Source organism: Aethalodelphis obliquidens, unplaced genomic scaffold (genome assembly GCF_003676395.1).
Source record: "Aethalodelphis obliquidens isolate GAN/ISIS:26980383/991018 unplaced genomic scaffold, ASM367639v1 scaffold7, whole genome shotgun sequence".
NCBI classification, from domain to species: domain Eukaryota; kingdom Metazoa; phylum Chordata; class Mammalia; order Artiodactyla; family Delphinidae; genus Aethalodelphis; species Aethalodelphis obliquidens.
In genome coordinates this window covers 62,164,459-62,179,124 of record NW_020837951.1, presented here as the reverse complement: position 1 = coordinate 62,179,124, position 14,666 = coordinate 62,164,459, and the positions used below count along the sequence as shown (strand labels likewise).

The following is a 14,666-nucleotide window of genomic DNA, read 5'->3' as shown; positions in this document are numbered from 1 at the left end:
ATGAATAATCATGTTGAACAACTTTTCATGTGTTTATTTGCTGTTTGTATTACATGTCTTCTTAGGTGTGTCTGTCCAAATCTCTTATGCAAATTTTAAAAATTGGCTTGTTTGTTTTTCTAATTATTGAGTTTTGAGAGTTTTGTATATGTATATATATTTGGGTGTGTGTGGATGTGTGTGTGTATATATATATATATATATATATATAAAATGCAGATTCTTTATTTTATATTATATATATTTTTCCCTTAAAGTTTCTGATTTTTCTCTTCATTCTCTTCCCAATGTCTTTCAAAGAGCAGAAGTTTTAATTTTGATGCAGTCTCATTATTAATTTGTTCTTTTATGGATCGTGCATTCGGTGTGTATCTAAATAATCTTTGCCTAACTCAGAGTCACAAAGATTTTCTTCTAATTTTCTAAATGTTTAATAGATTTAAGTTTATATTAAGGTCAGTGATTTATTTTGAGTAAATTTTTATATATTGTGTGAGGTATGAATCTGAGAATTTTTTTGGCATATATTCAGTTGATTCAGCACATTTGTTAAAAAGACTATCCTTTCTCCACTGAATTATCTTTGCACGTTTTGTAAAATCATTTGTCCCAATACATGTGAGTTTATTTCTGTTCTATTGATTTATCTTGCTGTCTTTACATTTATATTGCACTGTCTTTATTCTAGCTTTAAATTAAGCTTTAATTTTGGTAGCATTAATCCTTCAAAATTGTTCTTAATTTTCAGAATGCTTTTGGCTACTCTGGGCACTTTGCATTTCCATATCAGTTTTAGAGTCAAATTTTTTTTTTTTTTTTTTTTTTTTGTGGTACGTGGGCTCCTCACTGTTGTGGCCTCTCCCGTTGCGGAGCACAGTCTCCGGACGCACAGTGGCCATGGCTCACGGGCCCAGCCGCTCCGCAGCATGCGGGATCCTCCCGGACCAGGGCACGAACCCGTGTCCCCTGCATCGACAGGCGGACTCTCAACCACTGCGCCACCAGGGAAGCCCGAGTCAAATTTTTAATTTCTGAAAAATATGCCTTTGAAGATTTTGAATGGGATAATGTTGAATATATAAATCAATTTGAGGTGAAGTTATCCCTTAACCACGTTGAGTCTTTTGACCTGTGAACAAAATATATTTCTTCTTTATTTAGATCTTTCTGGTTTCTCTGAGCAATCTTTTGTAGTTTTCAGAGTACAAGTCTTTTGCATCTTTTATGAGATTTCTCTCTCCCAAATTTTTAATACTATTGTAATTTGTATTATTTTTTTAAATTTCAGTTTCTGTTTTTTTGTTGCTGGTATATAGAAATACAATTGGTTTTGTTTATTGATCTTATGTTCAGTAAATTTACTAAATCACTCATGGTGGTAGCTTCTTTGCAGATTCCATTAACTTTTCTATCTAGAAAATGACGTCATCTATGAATAAAAGAGTTTTATTTTTCCTTTCCAATCTGGATAACTTCAGTTTCTTTTTCATTGTTTTATTGCATTAGCTAGAACCTTCAGTACAATATTGACTAGAAGTGATGAGAACTTACATCTTTGTCTTATTCCAAGTGTTTAGTTCTTCACTATGTTGTATGATACTAACTGTGAGATTTTTGTTTATCCCCTTTATCCAGTTGAGTAAATTCCTTTTTCTCTAGTTTGCTGGGATTATGTATCGGTATGTTTGATTTTGTTCAGTGACTTTTTCTGTGTCTGTTAAATTGATCTTTTTTGTTAAGTTTATTAATATGTTGAAATACATTTATTTTTATTTATATATTTCCAAATGTTCAACCAGCCTTGAATTCCTGGAATAAAACAGACTTGGTTATAATGTATTATAATTTTTATATATTGTGTGATTCAACTTGCTAAAATTTTGTTTAGAATTTTTACATCTGTGTTCATGAGGGATATCAGGGATATCAGTGTCTATTTTCCTTTTCTTATAATGTCTTTATGTCTTTTTTTTTTTTTTTTTGCATTACGTGGGCCTCTCAGTGTCGTGGCCTCTCCCGTTGCAGAGCACAGGCTCCGGACGCACGGGCTCAGCGGCCATGGCTCGCGGGCCCAGCCGCTCCGCGGCATGTGGGATCTTCCCGGACCAGGGCACGAACCCGTGTCCCCTGCATCGGCAGGCGGACTCTCAACCACTGGGCCACCAGGGAAGCCTTGTCTTTATGTCCTGATGTCAGAGTTTTGCTATCAGAGTAACGTGGTCCTCATAAAATGGGGAATATTCTCTCCTTTTCAATTTTTTGGAAAGAGTTTATGTTTAATGGTAATATTTCTTCCTTATATATTTGGTAGAATTTATCAGTGAAGTGATCTGGGCCTGGAGTTTTCTTTGTGGAATGGCTGAGCTGTTAACTACAAATTAACATGCATTCCATTCTCATAGGGCGAAGTGGTCTATAAATGCCGATTAGGTCAAGTTGGTTGATAATGTTGTTAAGATCCTCTGTATCCTTAGTGATGATGTTCTGTTTACATGTTCTATTAATTTTGAGAGAAGGATATTGCAGTCTCTTACTGAAATTGTGGATTTGTCTCTTTTTCTTTGTAGCTTTATCAGTTTTTGCTTCATGTATATTGAAGTCATATTATTAGATGAAAGAACATTTAAGCTTGCTGTGTCCTCTTAATGAGGCTATGTTGTTTTGCTTTTTTGCGTGTTTGGCAATTTTTTATTGTATGTTAGACATCTCAACATTGTGGTTTTCATTTCTAAAAGTTTGACATAGATCATTTTTACACAGAATTGAATGTTTGATTTTGTTGTGTTTCTTTAAACAGTGGTGTTTAAACACCTAGTGGTTATTCAGAGTACACAGAAGTTCTAAAAATTATTATTATAATAGCCATCTTCACACATGCCTGAGCAAGTATGTAAAGTTTATATACAATGAGTAGCATATGATCTTAATTTGAGAGGATTTGTAATAATCTTGATGAAAATAAAAAGATATGTTTTTGTTTTTGTTTTTGAGGTACGCGGGCCTCTCACTGTTGTGGCCTCTCCCGTTGCGGAGCACAGGCTCCGGACGCGCAGGCTCAGTGGCCATGGCTCACGGGCCCAGCCGCTCTGCGGCATGTGGGATCTTCCCGGACTGGGGCACGAACCCGTGTCCCCTGCATTGGCAGGTGGACTCTCAACCACTGCGCCACCAGGGAAGCCCGAAGATACAGTTTTGAAATGAATTTAAGATACGAATAATACATTCAAGAAGCCAAAGGAGAAACAACAATTTTTCATTCTATACCACATTTACTTTTGAGTATTTAATCATATTTAAATGAAATCTAAGTGAAAAATTTTTAAATATAAAAAATTAAACATTTCTTCAGCATATACTATATTCAAGGCAGTGTGGTACTATGAGCCAAAAAAGGAAGACATAATATGTCCTGGTTTTGAGAAATTTATTGGGTTGGCCAAAAAGTTAATTTGGGTTTTTCCGTAAGATGTAATACTCTTTGGTTGGGGAAATAAGACAGAAAAAAAGGCAAGTAGTGTCAAATGAGTATAAGTACTATTAGTATAACTTGGTCTCTGTTGTCTGTAGAGAACTCAAAATTTTTAATATACATTATATCTACAAGGGTCCAATGGGAGTCAGTTATGTTAGGACTGTCTCAGGACCCTAAACAACACAAAGCATGATACCCCAAAGCCCCCATTGCTGAATGCCATTCTCCTTCTTCAAAAAGTGTTGTTCTTCTCAGTGGCATCCTGTCTGCTATTCCTGGGAAAAGAGAGACTAAGTTTGTCAGACAGAAGCTGCATCCTAACTCTCTCTCCTAGCTTGTGCTTCAGACATCCACCGGCTTGCACTGGGTAACACCCTTTGTTTGATTAATCCACTTCTAAATCACTTATCTGCAGCCTTTCTGTACGAAGACTTAAGGGGCTCTCTAGGGCAACTGAAACTACAGAGGTGTGGCTCTACAGGAGCAGAAACCGTGAGACTGAGAAGTTTGTGAACAATGGGTATGTAAGCTTGGCCCTCGGGCCATACTAAACAGTAGATACAATCACCCCAAAATTGTTTTATATGTGTAATTTATTTTCCTATAATTAGCAAAGTATCATTTGTATTCTATAAGAAAATAATGTTGGTATGCATACTATAAATTTAACTGTAACCTGTTTATAACACTGTTTATTTCACCAGGAATAAAATGACTTATAAATAAACAGGTATTACTTCCCTTTTCCTTACTTACCCTAAGATCCCATTCATTTCTTTTCTTGCCTCTTTGTCTTTTCTGTCAGGTTTCTAATTCCCAGCCCCTCATCTCTCTTTTCCATCCTTTCCTTCTCATGATGGTGTGCATGAGGTAATGGGTTAATGTTTTTGACAGATTTTATTAAAATCAGTATTTGAAGGTCTACATGAAGGTAATCTTCCACAGTTGCTCTCTTGGGAAACGATGCAATATACGAATAAAATCGCCACTGCACATAACCTTTTTAGAATCCATCTTTGACAGATTTATTCCATAAACATATTTACTTTTGCGTTTCCTAAATTTATAAACGAAAGTTTTCTCTTATGTTATATTTTAATGACTTCTGATTATTTCAGATACTCAGAGGAAAAATAATGCTTGCTACTGTTGAAGATGTTCAAAAAAATGCAGCACAGCCTCTCAAGGTAGTCTGAAAAAAGATTGTCCAAAGAACTTCATGAATGAAAGCATCATCACCCAAAGCTTTTGCCTTTCAAAATAACAGTGATGTTTAAAAAATACCTTTACTTGAATAGATAGTATAGAGTTGCCATATGTGCCTCCCCTGACACACAGTTTTCCCTATTATTAATATCTTGCATTGATGTGATATATTTGCTATAATTAACAAACAAATATTGACACATTATTCTTAACTGAGATCCATAGTTTAGATTAAGGTTCATGCTTTATATTAGACAGTTCTTTGGCTCTTGAAAAATATATAGTGTCATTTATCTACCATTGCAGCATAATAAAGAATAGTTTCATCATCCTAAAAATCCCCTGACTTTTACCTGTTCATCTCTTCCCCTTACCTCTGGCAACTACTGATTGTTTTACTATTTCTAGGGCTCTGCCTTTTTCAGAATGTCATATAGTTGGAATCATATAGGATGTGGCCTTTTTAGACTGGCTTCTTTCACTTAGCAATAGGCCATTAAGATTCCTTCATGGTTTTGGTGGCTTGATCGCTCAATTTTTTTATTGCCAAACATACTCCATTCCATGTACCACAGTTTGTTTATCCATCCACCTATTAAGGGGCATCTTGGTTTCTTCCAGTTTCTGACATTATGAATAAATCTGCCTAACTTTCCTGTGCCGGTTTTTGTGTGGACGTAAGTTTTCAACTCAATAAGGTAAATACCTAGGAGTGCAAATGGTGGGTCATGTGTTAACAGTATGTTTACTTTTGTAAGAAACTGCCGAACTTTCTTCCAGAATGGCTGCACTCTTCTGCAGTCCCGCCAGCAGTGAATGGGAATTCCTCTTGTTCTGTATCCTCACCAGCATTTGGTGTTGTCAGCATTTTGTATTTTAGCCATCCTAAATGTGTAGTGGTATGTCACTGTTGTTTCAGTTTTCAATTTTCCTTATGACCAGTGATGTTGAGAGTATTTTCATATGCTTTTCCACCTGTATATCTTTGGTAGATGTCTGCTTAGATGTGTTGCCCATTTTTAAATTGTGTTGCTTGTTTTCTTATTGTTGAGTTTTAAGGGTCCTTTCTCTATTTTGGATGCAAATCACCTGTCAGATATGTGTTTTGCAAATATTTTCTCCCAGTCCTTGGCTTGTCTTTTATTCTCTTTCACAGAGCAAAATTTTTAATTTTAATTAAGTCTAACATCAATTTTTCTTATATTTTCTCATATTTTTGATGTTGCATCTGAAAACTCATTGCCAGACGCAAGGGCACCTAGAGGTTCTCCCATGTTATCTTCTAGAAGGTTTATAGTTTTGAACCTTATTTACATTTAGGATTATAACACATTTTGGGTTATTTTTTGTGAAGAGTATGAAGTCTGTGACTAGATTCATTTTTTTTTGCATATGACTGTCTAATTGTTCCAGCACCATTTGTTGAAAAGAGCATCCTTTTTCTATTTATTTGCCTTTTTTTTGTGACAAAGATCTAATGACTATATTTGAGTGGGTGTGGTGTTTTTTCTCCATTTTAAAAATAACACTTAACTAGATTTTTTTAAATAAAATGAAATATAAATAAGAAAAACACAAATGATCTATAAAGAGAGGGCTTCCATTTGTTAGATGATTGAGTAAAGTTGATTTTGCTCCCTTGTTTCAGAAATCATTCCAAAGCAACAAGGATAATGGGAGACACAGACACAGATTTTATTTTTGATAACAGTAGGAGATTTTTTTTTAAACTCTAAATCACAGTATCCAAGAAAAGGATTGCAAAATGTTGTGCTGGTTAAACAAGGATGCCAGGAGGCACTTAGATTTTGTATGTGGGGCTGTGAATCTCTAAACAGCTGGAATTCCCCAGAGTCAACATACTTCCTAGGGACAATGCCTTCTTTGGAAGAACGGAAATGGGTAATTGGGCTAGTTGCACAACTTTCCTGAAAGCAATTTTATACTGTAAAGAAGCACACTTGTGTGCGCGCGCGCTCTCTCTCTCTCTCTCTCTCTGTCTCTCTCTCTCTCTCTCCTGTTACATAAAGCACTTCAGTATAAACCAAACTCCTATTTTGGAATGCTGGTCTCTTATGCATGAACTTCCTTTAATTGTAGAGGATAAATTTGCTTCATTCAAAGACATCTAATTTTTTTTTTAATTTGAGATACTACAAAAAGTCAAAGAAACAGAGAAAACAGAGGTCAGAGAATATTGATAATGATGTTGCCCTAAAACATGAAAATTGTGATTATAGGCATACATTTAAAAAAAGTAAAACACTTTTTAAAATATATAATAAGAGTTGAAAGCAGAGATATGAGGGCCCAGAGAGATGGCCATGTTGATGATTTTCATCTAAATAGCCTCAAGGAAATGGAATACTAGAGCCGACCAAAGATATAAGTACCTTCTAGCTCCCTCATAGATTAGGTACGATATTCAGTTAAATATGATTTGCGACATATCAAAAGCCAGGCCTGCCCCCTCTAATACCTCTTCACCTGCCAACCTTGGCATTATCCTCTCCTTCTGCCTAACACAAGAAGTTAAAGTAATTCTACTCCACTAGGTCAGGCGGGCACCTGTGTATCAGCTTAACCAAGACTGTATGGAAATGTACACTGCCTGCAAAAAAGGATATGAGTTATCGATGGCTGCTTTGACGACCTTGTCTAAGCACGTATCAGTTCATCTCTTGAGGCTTGTTGAACGTTGCATAGAGCCTGGCTGTGAAGACGAGATGATGGTCAGATAAACTGTAGTGCAGAGTAGCCTAGGAGTAGCACGCCACAAGATGGCGCTAGACTGGCGAGAACCGACACAGTAAAAAGCCTCAGAGAATTGAAGGAAGTATTTTTAGTCCATTTTGGAAGGAGGTTGCCAAGAAACAAACATTTTCTTGGGAAGACACGTATCTTTTGATCCAGTAAGTCCAAGTCTGAATATTAGACTCTACTGGAAATCAGTTGTGTGACTTTAAGCAAGTTACTCAAGCTCTGAGAGCCCTGTCTGTGAAGTGTAAGAGATGTTTGTATCGTTGGTTGTTGGTAGTTTTAACTGAGATGAAGTTCGGAAGGTACCTAGCACAGAGGAGGTGGCATTCAGGCTGTGATGCACAATTCCACAGGGCAGCATTCTCAGTGTGGATGACACTGGAAGCTGTGGAACGTGGAGGCCCTAGGCAGTCAGTTAGGATGACTATTATTATTGCTGCCTTCTCCTTTTGCCCAAAGGCAGCCCCAGCCAGTCATGTACTGGAATAGCACAGGAAAATTAATTCTCTGCTCTTTCTGTTTTACTTCTTGTTACTTTACAGCCTTATACACGTGTGATGCGTGAGAAAAGGGCCTAAACTGATAGAAGAGTGTTCCTGGTCAAAGCCCCATTATTCTTTAACTAATTTGGGAAAGTGAATCAATTAAGAATTTGGTCCCCAGTTTCTTCGTCTGTGAAAAGAGAGAGTTGGACCAGATAATCTGTAACACTCTTTCCCCAATTCTTTGTTTTACAGGCTGGGTCTCGTTCAATCCTTTCATCCTGGTACAGTTGCCCATAGAGAAGAAACCTTGTTCTTAAAATGGCAATGAAATTCATTGAACATGAATTCCCAGAGGATAGGAGAAACGGGCCAGACTTCTCCTACAAGTATGTGGCATCTAGTCCTTGGCAAGAAAAGGAAGTTGTCAGGCTAAGCTTAAAATATTCCTCTTTGCTGATACAGTATTAATTAAATTTGCTTAATCATTGCTGCAACTGTTTAGCAGAGAGGACTTACGCACAGAGGGCTCAGGGAGCAAGCAGATTATGGGAAAGTATGGGAACATCGAGGGCAGAATCATGTTTACAATTAAAGTTGAACCTCCTCTCCATCTCCCTCCCCCCTCCCCCTTCTCCCTCTCTTCCTCCCCCTCCTGTCACTTCTACCACTCCTTCCTCTTTTTAATTTCAAGGAATTGAGCAGTTGCTCAGAGACCTTGGCGATTGCGCGCTGGGGCTCTGTCCAGCTGAACAGCCCTCCATTCCCATCTCCCTGGCAGTTACCCACAGTAACTAATGCAGACTGAGAACACACACGTAAGTCCCTTTCAAACGAAAGCCATCACATCTACTCCCACTTTCTTAGCAGGTTTTCTAAATCTTCAATAAGTTTGTGTTCGCTGGGAATGAATGTCTGAATTTAGGCTTCAAAAATATTCCTCCCCCCGTCCCAATCTGTATAATTACTGTTTTTTTTTTTTTTCCTGAAGCCTTTCAAAATACTGTAATTAACAGATTGGCAGATAACCCATAGAACTGCAGTTAAGGCAAATATAGTATGCAGCTGTCTTTGCATTAAGTGATTAAATCAAATAGCATAGTTTTGAAGTACATTTATAAAGCGTAAATTTACCTCCTGGCAAAACCGTCTTAAGTAACACACCCTGCACCATCTGTTCACTCAGTATTAATAACCATATTTCCCAGGACGATAGCTACGGAGAGCAGAGCTACCAGCTGTGCAGAGCTAAGAGGTGCTGAAGGATTCTTTGGAATACTCAGCAACTATTGGATCCTCTTAAGGACGCTCACAGTGATTGGGCATGTGAAACACACACACACAACATATATGTGTGTGTGTATATATATGTGTGTATATATATATATATAGGCGCACATGCATGCACATACACCCATGCATGTGCCTACACTTGCCCATGTACACACGTGCACACACACACGCACACCACCTCAAGGTACAGATGACTGTATGCTCACTTTCCATGAAGAAGACAATACACTGGTGTGACTTTAACTGTATTTATTCAAGTACTTATTTCATTAAATGATTCATTCAGCAATGATTTATTAAATACCTCTATGTGTTAGATTAGGTTCTAGGTAGCAGGAATACATTGATGAAGGGCAGTGGCCCCTGCTCTTATGGAGCTTACAGTCTAGCACAGAAGTCTCATTAATAGACTCACTACAATACATGGTAATGATTTAAAGGCAGGATAGAAACCCCCATTTAGGTTTATAAAATCAAAAGCTATAAATATTTTGCATTTCAAGGCTATGTATAATAAGTGAAAACTGTTCCATAATCAAAAATGTATCCAGAACCTGCCATGAGTGGCAGTAGCCTCAGTGGACAAAACAAGAAAAAGGTGTTTCCAACCAGGTAAAAAAAACTGAAGGTAGCGGTAAAAAGAAACGCTAACTTGAATGATTCAGACTATTGTGCAGAGTTTCAGAGACAGCCAGCAACTACTGAGGCATGAGAAGCCTGAATGGGTTTCACAGAGCAGTGGTCTGCCCTGGCTGCCCCCTGGAATAGTCTGGGAGCCTGCAAAAAATATTCATGGCCAGGTCCCACCCCAGATCAATTAGATTAGAGGATCTGCGGATGGGGCTTAGACATCTCTCGGGTTTTTTTTTTTAAGTTTTGGAGGTAATTTTAACGAAACTTATCCTGCAAGAAGTGGAATTTGAGCTAGATGTCAAATGATGGTATAATCTAGAGCTTTACTGGCCAATATGTTAGCCACTAGCCACATGTGGCCATTAGAACTTTAATTAATTAATTAAAATGAGATAAAAGTCAGGTTCTCAGTTGCCTTGTCCCATGTCATGTGCTCAGTAATCACCATAAATTCTGTTGGAATGTGAACCAGATGGATGAAGAAGAGAGAAACTGGATAATGACAGGAGTGAAGGCATAGTGTTTGGAGAATTCATTAGCGGCTGCGGGGAGAAGTGACTAGCTGCTTACAGCAGTGGGAACTTGTGAAAAAAGGTATGTAAGGGGGAGTGGTAGGAGATGGTGATAGTGAGGGTCCCTCAGTCAGACGGGAATACTTAGAGTTGAAGCAATAGCCAACAGGAAGTATGGAAAGATTGGATGTAGAAGAATGATAAAAGGGAAACTGTGTTAAAGCAAATGGCCTGGTGTAATTCAGGATGGATGGAGGATGGAGTAACTGGAGTTTGCAAAGCTGCTCTTCTCTTCAATAGGAAGATGGGATGAAGACCTAGTCCAGTTAGCTAGAGCACGTTTCACTTCATTTCTAGTTTTATCTGGGAAGTCACACCAAAGCTCATTTAAGCTTAAAAAAAGTCAAAGATAGGATGGACTCAAACTTGTCAGCTTTCTTGAAGACATAAAGCTAGAGCTTCCGAAGTCATAATTTACAGTTAGGAGGGATTGTACAGGCCATCCAAGCCAATTTTCTCAGGTCATAAGTGAAAACATAGAGGTACGGAGACGGTGAATGAATTCCCCATGGTCTCACAGCTAACGCAAGGTAGATACTGAACCAGAGTACAGGCTTTCCAGTTTCCAGACTGGGAGTCCTTTTATTACATACCACCTTCCAGATTTTAGTGTATAGTAAAAGTCAAAGACAGTCACACACACAAAAATAGCTTTGTCATGAAGGTTTCAAAATGGAAGTACCTTGAGTAGGAAAGCAAAGAGCAGGAATGTAAATAATCAGTTGAAAATCAAAGATCAGATATTACTATTTTGTGCAGGAAAGTGGAAGTAGATTCTTAAATTTTGTGGTTTACACGAAACACCAAGAATGCAAGCATCTAAGCTCACCTTCTTTTACTTCTGTTAACGATATGATTGCTTCTTTTAGGGGTACCAATCGTTTGATCTTTGGGGACTTAGCGTTATACAAAATCTTGTCTACCTAAGAGTCCATTACTCTTGTGAACTCTTGTGAACAATGCCTTATTAGAAACACACAGTGCTTTCTGTTACTGCTGCTTAATCTAAAGAAAAAAAGAAAGGTTTCCCTTGGTAAAGTCTGAGTAACATAGTGCTGCCAGACTGGACTACAAGATTCAGCCTGCAAAAGAAGGTATTCTGAGCTTTGCTTTGTATCAGTATTTATTATTGTATCAGCAGCTACATTTGACGTGCTTATAATTTATTAATAGTCTTTATCTGGAAGCAGAAACAAATTCCATAATTCTCGTGAATCACATATCCTCCAGGCATTTTTTAAATCTAGTTTTTGTTTGCTGTCACTGGTACTGAACATTTCTCATTTCAATTCATGCAGAAGCTGTTCACTGAAACCTGGTATCTGGCCTACTCCAATATTTTCCATTTTATTGGTCGATGGGAGTTGGCTTTAAACTACCAAGCTTATAATTTATTACCGGAACAGACAATTTAAACATTTTAGGATGTGTTCAGGCACAGCTCAAAGTTTTAACAAGGCTGCTCTCTTTATTTCAGAGCCCTTCCCTGTCAAGTAGGCTCTTGTATTTTAACAAAGAAATCACTTTTTTTTTTCTTTCAGTTTTCCCTTGAGTTAGAATGTGTATTGAAACACTTTATGAGGAAGGTAATGTGGGGAAGTAAAGTTAATCTCCAGGAAGGAAAAAAAAAACTGGGAGTCTTTTGAGGTCATATAAAAAATAAGTGAAAAGATGGCCCAATTATTTTGACAGCAGATGGGATCTCTAAGCTGTTAATTAAGAGACTAACCATTAAGAACATGAAGACTCAAGTTTCTAGAGGTTTACTCCTTCTTTTCTGGTGTTTTGAGAAGATTTGATTATATGGTACTATTTTTAAATGTCATTTTATAGTTTTAAAAAATGACAGAAGAAGCACCTTAACAAAATGATCATCCTGAGGGGACAAGAGTAAAAAACCACCGTATTCCAGGTTTTCATCTTACGTTAACTCCAAACTATTTCCCCCGTGGACAAAAGACCATTCATTACGAGAAGTAGGTGATATAATTCAACATGCCTATGCTAGGCCAACTAATAAATCAGGCAAATGGGTGCCCTAGGCAACAGAATGGTATCTTCAGCTGATGGGATAAATAGGTGGATGGACAGACGGCAGAATGAACTGATGGATAGATGGGCAGACAGTATTAGTACTCATGTGAACAAATGCCACCCAGTGTTCATGTCAAATAGAAAAAAAGCAGGAAGAACCAAGAGAATTGCCAATTGGTAGATAGCCTCAGTAATGACAGTAGAAATAACTCAAGGAACACAGTTCTTTCTGGCACGAGCTTTGTCTTACTTGACTTTATATCCTCCGCATCTATCATAGTCCCTCTCATTCAGTAGTTCAATAAAGTTGCATAAATGGAGATAAAAGAACAGAAATAAGGACTCCTAGATGCGAATGCTATCAAATTGCATTTCAGGGAACAAGAATGGGATATTTCCATTAGAATTGAAAAGAATCTTAGTATCACAGAAGGAAAACAACTGGAGTGGAAATAATGACTTTTAAAGATGTTCGTTCTGAAGCAGCCTGTCTAGAAAGCCCTGAGAAGTCCTTGATGAAGGGGAGAGATGTTGGTGACAGGGCTGTAGAATGGGTGGAATGTGCAGGGCCATGAAACAGGACCAGGCCAGGAGCAAGGAGACCAAGGTAGACCTGGATGTGCCGTCTCTAGACGAGGAGTCCTGGGACAAACCTTCTGTGGGCCTAGTTTCTTATTGTATTAAATAAACTAATTTATTTACCCCTTAGATTCTTTTCTAAGTCTAATGTACATTTTTATAATCCTTATGTTTTATTCTAGAAATCTCTTGTCTGACTCCCTGCAGTACAGGTGATTACTCTTTGGGAGAAGGTGGGCAGAAAGCAGAAATACTGGTTATCATATCACTTTCATTTATGTTATGACTTGAAAAGTTTTTCATGTTTCTCAAATGTGATTTTATTATATGAAACCCTAAAATACTGAGTCTACGTAGGAGTTCCTAAAAGTAGCACCTGGAAAAAATTGGGTTTGAGCCAAAAAAAATTACTTTAAAAGAAACTTCTCTAAAAACATGTTGATATTGGTATATATTTGGAACTACGTATGCTACGTGCTAAAACCTTTGTATTCTTTCCTTTTTAAGAAAAATCATTCAGTGATTAGCATTGAGATACATGATAAAGGCTTATGTTTCATTGGTTTAAGCTTTCAAATTGGGAATTTCAAGGATCTGGTGAAGCACAGGTTCATCCCCAGGTTTGGCAGTCTGCAATTTTCAAATACAGTTTGAACTCTCCGTGCAACTATAGATTTCTTTCTAGCTATAGGTTTCTTTCTAGATATTTATAGTAATGCACAGAGTGCAGAGGAGTGGATACCTATACCTGAATATTTGTTTCTCCTCTGTAGGAGGCTGGGAACAAAATGTTTCTGTTAGTAGAAAATGACAACAGTAAATATGAAGGGAAAAGAACCACAAATCAGCAATGATGCATATGGTAAAGCAAACATAGGGCAGCTTTATCCCAACGTAGAAACGCTTTGAAGAGAAATAGAGTTCAAGTGAAATCTGTTAACCCAACACTGTGAGCGGGTTTCAGTGGAAGAGAAAAAACCCTGAGGTGAAAGAACTCTCAGGAGGGTCCCATAAAAGGCTGAAGTGGGGCGACCTCTGCCTTGAGTTGGTTTTCAGCAGAACAGCATTATGGGGCAGTGATATTAACATACAGAAATAAGACCGGAGCACTTCATCTTGTTGAGGAGAATCAATCTATATAGGCTTGTAGGACTGTGTCCTGTGGATTATTGGACTAGGAGCTGTGCCAGGTGCACTCAGAAAAATTGGGGTGTTTTGAATAAAGACATTTCAGGTGCGGTAAAGCTCCTATTGGTTTTATTAGTATTCTTAATCATAACTACTGTTTCTCATGTGACTGAGGACTTTTATCTCTACCTTCCAGATAAAGAAACAGAAAAAGAAAGAAGTAAAATGACATTTCCCACATCACTCTGTTGGCATGTTACAGGGCAAAGGTTTGAACTCATATTAATGTGATCCTTTTATTTGATATTTTTACATGTATGTATTTTTATTTCATTTGCATTTTCCAATAATTTTTAAAATCCATGTTGAAAATGTTTAGAACCACAGTTGTAATAAGAAGATCCTAGTGTTTTTGTCTGAGACAGAACCTAATAAAACTGTTTAAAAGCTGGGATTTCTTGTAAAATGGATGGCTAGTGGGAAGCAGCCGCATAGCACAGGGAGATC

General features: G+C 37.5%; 1 long non-coding RNA gene across 1 annotated transcript in view; it reads left to right on the top strand.

Moving 5' to 3' along the window:
- Positions 1-3,151: 3,151 nt before the first annotated feature.
- LOC113620130 (uncharacterized) overlaps positions 3,152-14,666 on the top strand; it is a 37,353-nt gene continuing 25,838 nt past the window's right edge. Inside the window, exons 1-3 of the long non-coding RNA XR_003432671.1 lie at positions 3,152-3,992; positions 8,176-8,309; positions 13,214-14,428. This is a non-coding gene — a long non-coding RNA (uncharacterized LOC113620130). The remainder of the gene's footprint in view (positions 3,993-8,175; positions 8,310-13,213; positions 14,429-14,666) is intronic.